The 8160-nt window shown below is 38.4% G+C and overlaps 1 protein-coding gene across 1 annotated transcript in view; it reads right to left on the reverse strand.

Moving 5' to 3' along the window:
* The window catches only part of LOC102015439 (acyl-coenzyme A thioesterase 1-like), a gene marked incomplete in the record, with an annotated part of 118908 nt that overhangs the window by 73534 nt on the left and 37214 nt on the right, over positions 1-8160 (reverse strand).

Genomic DNA, 8160 nt, shown 5'->3' on the forward strand with positions numbered 1-8160 from the left:
GTAAAACAATAACCATTGATAATTTCCTACCATTTTGTCTGTAATTTGCTAAGTCCCCCCTATTATTATGTTATCCTTCTTTTATTCTTTAAAATAAAAAAAAATAGAAGATGGCTTTTTAAAAAGACCAAAATTAGCTACCAAAAACTTGCAAAGTTTTACTAAGACCAGATCAATATTTCAAGAAAACTTTGTTACTTTAAACATAAATACTTAGGTTACGGTTTTATATCAGTGTATTCATGCTTAATGTCTAGAAAAACTTATAAATAAATTTCTCTTATTATTGTATAGCCATCTTGTATTTTGTTGTTGTTGTTGTCTTTGTGAGACAGGGTCTCACTATGCAGTTCAGGCTGGCCTTGAGCTCCCTTTGTAGCCCAGGCTGGTCTTGAACTCACAACAATCCTCCTGTCTCAGCCTCCCATGTGCTGGGATTACAGGGGTGTTCCACCACACCTGGCTGTATAGCCATCTTGTCATACACAAATTTTCTTTCATAAGATTGATCATTCATAAACCCACAGAAGCTCAGAGCCTTCCCAACCTTCTTATACCTTTAGTTTTGCCGACACTTCTTTCTTTCCATTCTGGAACAATTCATTGTACTTTAGGACAAAAAAAAAATTATTTTACCACACAAAATTACCTTTCAAACAGAAAATTCTGTTTAACTTTCCTCACCAAAACTATATCCTTATGCTTATAATTTTTTGCCTCTCTCTGTCTTCTCTCTCTCTCTCAACGGGTTTTTTTTTGAGATGGGATTCACTGCTCAGACTGACACTGAACACATGACCCTCCAGTCTCAACATCTGAGCAGCTGGAAATCCCTTACTTACCAGTTCTTTTGTGCCTTGTTTTTATTTCATCCCTTAAATTTACATTTTGAAACAATCCTTTTTTAAAAATCCCCAAAATGTAAACAAAATTACTTTTTCTCAAAAAAAGAACATATTTTGAACCATTCTTACATCTTTATAAAAAAACTGTTTTCTTTTTTGCATATAATTACATGTATTGATTAGAAATTTTAACTCTTTGTAATTTTACTTGATAGTGAAGATCCAGGAAGAATGAATCTTGAGTTGTTCACCATACACCAATGACTCATGAAAATACACTTTATGATGTCTAGAAATCCATGTTTTCTCACAGAAAAAATTTAATGTGAAACAGGATGTATTTAATAGACTCATATGTATAGAGTATGTATAGACTCTCCCCTTCTTCCTGTGGCAGCCTGAGGGGATTGTGGTCTGGCTCACAGCCTTCACACCCCAGCCCCTCACTTCCCTTTCCTCCCGATCCCCTCAAATGAACTGGGCCACCCAAGCTATCTCCATACAGCTCTGACAGGAGGTACAGCGCAGTCCCACTCCTGTGTCTCCTGATGTAGGCCTCTCTGAAGAAGGGAGGAAACCAAGTGGCACAGCTTGGAGGGCCATCTTGGCCCATTATTAGCACTGCCAACACCCTAAGTCCCAGTAAGCTGTGATTGACCTGGCTAGCCCACCTGAAGATCACTGGGATTTTAGCCCTGGCGTTTTCACAGACAGAATAGCTGTCAATCAATAGCTGTCTCTTACTATCCTGAACACCAGGCACTGGCTTGAGTACATGTCTTCCTGGACCACAACAGGCTTGAATTTGAATTAATTTTTATTTTAGACCAAGCATTAGGCTTGAATCAGAAGGCTTGTGTGTAGACTTATTTGGGCCAATTTGCAGGCTTGAATTTGGACTAATCACAGGCTTGCTGCTGCTATATACACAGCACTTACACTTAAAAGAGCTGCCTTGTATACCCTGGCTGCCCTGTGCTGTAGCATAGACCCTGTTGAAATGAAGCCTCACTCCAGTTGTCCTGTGATCCTCTGTATCTGCTTGCAATTCATTTCTCAGGTAATGCGGGCAACTTAGGATTCTTCACCTGCACAGTGTGGAAGAGTGAGTGCTTTAAAAAGAGGAAGAAACGCTTGGGGCTGTTAGCCCTGAAGAGATTCAGAGACTGACAATTGGCAGGTGGTGCTGACTTGTGGCATTAGAGGCCAGAGCTGTAACACTAAAGGCAGAGGCCCACTGGCACTCAGAGCTGGGACCCGCTGGAAGAGCTGTGCTTTGCTGTTTGCTTATTTCTCTCCAAACTAAGCAGAAGAACCCTGACCTGATCATGACCTTATGAAGGATGCAGATCAAATTTTAGGTTAAAGTAGTTCCCAGAACAGTTTGGTTCTAAAAATCTTCCCTTTATCATTCTCAAATTTATTTAGGAGTTAACTGTTAGATGTTTATGCGTTAGCTTAGACTGGTCAAAACAATAAACCACCAAATGTTCTTGATGGAAAAACAAAACACTCTTGGCTACTCTGGTTTGCTTATCTAACTAACACAGGTGAGGAACATATTTAGAATTATTTTGGAAAGATTATTTGCAATTTTTTTCTTTTTTTTTTTGGCAATTTTTTTTTTGATTTTTTTCAGACTGATGTGGCAGACAAAGCAATTTTTATGCTAGACACGGAGAGCTTATATTATTGCTGTGAGCTTAAGATTTTGACCAAGGCATAAGGGTGGTTAAAAAAAAGTAGAACTATTTTGTCACCCTAAGACATTATTAGACAAGCAAACCTCAATTCTTGTTTCCAAAAAGTGATGACTCTAGGTTGCCACAAAGGTATCTAGGTTGCCACGAAGCTGCTGTAAATGGCAAAACCACGAATTTGAAAGTTATTTTCTTTTCCTGTGTTGGTTGAAATGCTGTAAGGAAAAACTTTTAAGCAGACTTTGCTCTGCATTTATTTCAGCTGCTCTCTATCAATACATAAAAAGCCAACATATTCAAAGTAGGTAGAGAAAAAACAGAGATAGAGAGCTAAATAACTGCAGTCCAATAGTTCTTCCTTCTCAGTGATTTAAAAAAAGAGCTACAAGAAGGGATCATAATGCAGCTGGCTGGAGTCCCAAAAGGTGAGCCTTCTCTGCACGCTTTAGAATTCGGGTATCTCATTTTGTGTCTTCTTTCTTTTCTCAGGAGTAAATAAGACCCTATAAGCCCTGCTGGGGAATTGGAAGGGCTTGAGCAAAGTGTTCTGCTTTGACAAGTGCATCTGGCATAGGATTCTTTTTCCTAACTTGGTGGATAGCCTTTGCCCTAGTTTGTCTAACCTGTGACTTTGATCTCCCTCATTGCGCAAAGATTATTTTAAGCCTAGAGTTGCCCTATAGGAAATTTTGCCTGTCCTTGACCAGGTAATCTTCACACAGGAGGTTGTTTTGGGTTTTTTTTTTAAACCTCATTTAGAATTTACTTTTGCTCTCTGGATGGTTTTAGAAACAAGCAGGGAAAATGGTTTAAAACCAACTCATATGTAGACACACATAACAACCAAACCAAGATAAAGATTCTCACGAGAAAATTTTGAATTAGGCCTGCACATTAGACAAAATAAGAGTGCAGAGCCAAAAGAAAATATACCAGAAGAGATATGAAGGCCCAAGAGAATATAAATTTTGTGGAAATTTTAGTACACATCAGGATAACATTCTTATATCAGAAATGGTTTGGGAGCGCGCGTGCGCGCGCGCACACACACACACACACACACACACACAGAGTTACGTTTCCTCAAAAGGATGCAAGAGTTTATGTAAGGAAGCCTTGTCCAAACCAAAGCCTAAATGAAATCAGCAGGGAGCCTCTACCAAAAAGAGCAGAGTTTAACCTGAGAGAAGACTCACCAGATCACAAAAAGGCAACTCATGAAAACAGACAGCAAGAAGGGTCCAGTGTTAACATCAAACCTGATCCCATGGGCTGAAGTTGTAGCTCAGTAAAGAATGTTTGCCTAGCATGCACATGGCCCTGGGTTCAATCCCCAGCAACAAAAAGCAAACGAGAAAAAGTATTACTACAGACCTGGGTCCAGGAGGAGTTAGCAGTCTTCTCTGAAGGTGATCTTGCTTCAGTTCCTACTTCTGACATCAAATAAACCAACATCAAATAAATAACAGAGATTCCCCACAGAATGACAATAATTTGAAAAAGAATGGTATTGCAGTGAGAATATGTGTACCACAGTAAAATGAGCATAGTTAAAGAGGTTGAGGCACGGGGAAGTTCTTAAAGAAAAAGTGACGAAGATTTCATAAGATCTTCGAAACAACGATCCTTGGCTCCCAGGGTTATTAACAAGGGTGATACCGGTCTGAAACGGAACAGACGGTGGCTGGGCAGGTGTCCTTGCAGAATTACTTTTAATATAAAAGTCTTAAACTAAGTTTAGTTCATTTTAATACTTCCTTTCAATGCTATATGAGCTTTGAAAAAGATTTCTCACAAAGATATGTCAAATTAAATTGAAGAAGCTCATCCCTAGATTTTGTAAATGACACTTCTTACTTCCTATCTACTAATTATACAGATTTTAATTAAAATTATGCTACACTGGCAGACTGATGACAGAAAGGTTGCAAGTTCAAGGCCAGTCTGTTCAACAGAGAAAAACCTTGTCTCAAAATTTTAAAAACTCTGGGGATGTAGCTCAGTGCAAAGGCCCTGGGTTCAATTCTCAGTAACACATGTATACTTGTGTGCACTACAAATTTCCATGACTCTTGGTATCAGTGTTTTTCCTGCAAACTAATTAAAGGGTGAAGTAGTATATACAAAAGACTGAATTTTAAGATAATTTAAGAAATTTTAGAATAAGAGGAAAGGACTTAGAGGCAGCAAGTAGATGAAAATTGTTCTGGAAGTTTTAAAGGGAGCATCGCAATTGGAGGCAGTAATTCTAAGGAAATGGAACAGAGGGGTTTTGTGTTTTTATTGTCATTTGATTGTCTATTAATAAAAGATAAATGACATCATATTTTATGATAATGGCAATGCTATCCAGAAAACGAAGAAAAATGTTGGGACAGTTTCCTTTAGTAGGCAAAAGGTTATAGAAAATACTACATATGTGGAAAAGTAGACAAGATAGAAACATGAAGTATTCATCTACAGTAGGAAAGAAGACAGAACATGAGTACAGATGCTCTTATGTGGGAAAATGTGATGGTGAGAATTTGTGTAAGTTCAAATCATTGACTGTGAGTGACTATGAAAGAGGAGATGTTGGAGGTTTGACAGAGAGGAGGAAATACAAAATAGAGCAGGGCTGGGGATGTAGCTCAGTGGCAGAGCACTTGCTTAGTATGTGGAAAGCCCTTGGTTCAATCTGTAGCACTACTAGTAACTATAATAATGATGATAATGACAATGATGATGTCGATGATAATGATAATTCTGCTGTAATAACTTGGTTTTTAGAAAATTAACTTATTCATCCGATATATAGAAGCATGTATATTGTAGTAGGAAATAAAGCAGTCCCTCCCACCCTGCTCTGACCTCTTCAGCCAGTACAGTAAGTTCCCTGCTTACTCAACCGCAAACTTTCACAGGGGTACTGTATAAGACTCACTATGTTAAATACAAACAAACCCAACTTACACACTTTCTCCTGGAATGGAACTTGTTCTGAAGTCAGGAATTTACTGTACTAATTCACACTTAACTGATGGATTCCCCTTCATACCTCTAATAGATTGCATTGCTAAAGCCTACATTTGCTTTGCTTCACCTTGTAATAGACTCTGATGTCTTCATAACAAAAAGACAATTCATTTCTAAAACTGAGAGCTGGGTTAGTTATCCCTGAGAAAAATCTCACTTTATGGAGGAAAAAAATAACAGGGATGTGTAGGATTTTGCAATGACACTATCAACTCCATAAAATGAAGTCCATGTGGTAAGACACCATTAATTGTCAAAGGTGTTAATTAAATAGGCAAGATATGCATTGTGTATAAGATTTAAGAAAACTATTTTACTATTTCTACTATAGTAGTAGAGAAATTTTAAATTACTCTTAGCACTGTTAAGGAAAACACATTTTGGTAAGCTGGAACCTGCCTCTTGCCTCAGTGTCTGCTTGCCACCAATGAGGCTGCTTTTTGACTGCTCTCCAACAGGAGGTGCGTCTTGGCTATCAGCCGCGGTGCCCCTCCCCCACTCTCATCATTCCAGACGCTGGTACTACCTCTTTGATGAAGAAGGGGCTTACTGCCTCAACAAGACCAGGAGAGAGGAATCTGGGCCCGTTATTAACATCTCTAACCTCCCCAGACCCCAATAAGCTAAGTGAACAGAGCCAGCCCTCCTGAAGTTTCCCCAGTTTCAGCTCCACCATTTTTCATGGAGATTTGACAGCTGTCAGTCAAAAAGCTATGTCACCTTGCCATATCATTAAATCACAGCCATGACACCTTGAGTTGTTCTGGATCCTAGCGCTTGAAGCAATCATAGACCCGCACTTGGACCAATCAGCAGGCCCAGATTTGAAAAAATCACTGGCCTGCAGCTGCTACATAAGCAGAACTCACCTCACACTTCTCAGTCTCAGAGGGATTCCTCTGGTCTACTAACCTATCTATACTGCACAGGTCCTGTTAAACATTCACTCCAGTTGCCTGTAACTGTCCACGATTTATTTCTCAAATAATATGGGCTTGGAAGTCTTGTAAATCTACTCAGGATTCCTGAATAGTGTGGACAAAATGGTCAGTTCCAGGTTACATAAGCTTACTGCTCACAGTTCTGTGCAAGGCTTTCTGACCTTATCTGTTTCTGAGTACTGCCCAACACATGAATCGTTCTTTGCTCAAATAAACTGTTAACTTTGTTGTCTCTGAAGTTTTACTTCTGACACTTTTTTATTAAATTTATTCTTTCTAACACACTTTTATTCTGCACTTTCGTCTCCACATTACCATGTAATGCCTTCTTATTTATACCCCCACCTTATGTCAGAAGGGATTAAGCAGGGGTGTCTTCTCTTTGTGTGCTGGCAAGGCCTAATCTCCAGAGGATATATGGTCATCCACACTGCTACACACCTTTTTTTTCTGCTTAAAGGCTTGCTCTCCTGCTCCAGAATCTCAAAGGATGAATAGGACAACAGCATGATAAGTGGTGAAGCATTTCCTTGGAGAGCGTTGTTACTTAGAGCATTTTCTTTTCCTGTCTGTGTGCTGTGGAAAGCACAATCATCAAGACAAATGGAGAAGCCACTTACCTGCTGTTACATTCCTAAGCCCACCAATATATGTGGAGACTGAAAACTATAAACATAACATTTTCTTTGTGTACGAAAAAAGTAATCTTTGGGGAGATTGAGTTTTAGCTTCAGTTTTCTTTGTTTTTCAGTCCTAACTATGTAGAGCCAGAGACCACAAGCCACTTGCTAGCACCCTTAGTTAAGAGCTTTTTTCCATGTCATATTTTGTTTAGGTGCTGAATCTAAGGTAGGATGCAGAGTAATATAGCAATTTGTAAAATTCTATACTAAACCCAAGAGGGCTGATGATATAAATTATAATCCATGTTAAGAAACAAAAGGATTTAGTTGCTATATTTACATTTTATTCACATTCCTTTTCCTGTAGTCATAAATGTTCACTGAAATTTTATTTGTAAATATTTTCTGGAAGATATGAACTTTCAAAGGATAAAGTTATGGCCATACTGTCTGTGAAATATAACTATCAGAAGCAAAGCTTTCCTATTCATTATGTCAAATAATCTTGCTGGTTCATATGCCCATAATACAGAAATCTGAATTTTCATTGATAGAAATTGAGGTGCATTTTGTCACTCTAATCTCTGTTTGGCTAACAGATTGTTAAAAGCAAAAACTGACTCTACACTTAAGATGTACATGAGAGGTTTTGCTTGCACATCTTTTTTTTCTTTCTTTTTTTTCAGACATTGTCTTACTATGCAGTTCAGGCTGGCCTTGAACTCCCCAGGCTGGCCTCAAACTCCCAACAATCCTCCTCTCTGAGCCATCTGAGTGCTGGGATTACAGGCATGGTTTGCATACCTTCTACCAGCCTGGCAGAATGGTGTGGTTTAGTGTTTGATGTAACAGAAATGTCCTACAAACACTGTTTTCTTTCCTAACTGCTTTATTCTTTCTTGGACTAAAATGTTTGTCTGTCCATTCTGTTATTGTGGCATAGGGTCAGTGTCACATAAAAAGAACTCTTTTCCCATCATTTATTTGTTTTTTTTTTTTGTTTTTGTTTTTAATTTAATTTTTTTAAATTACATTT

This window comes from Chinchilla lanigera, unplaced genomic scaffold, assembly GCF_000276665.1.
Source record: "Chinchilla lanigera isolate Chin_1 unplaced genomic scaffold, ChiLan1.0 scaffold00122, whole genome shotgun sequence".
NCBI lineage: Eukaryota > Metazoa > Chordata > Mammalia > Rodentia > Chinchillidae > Chinchilla > Chinchilla lanigera.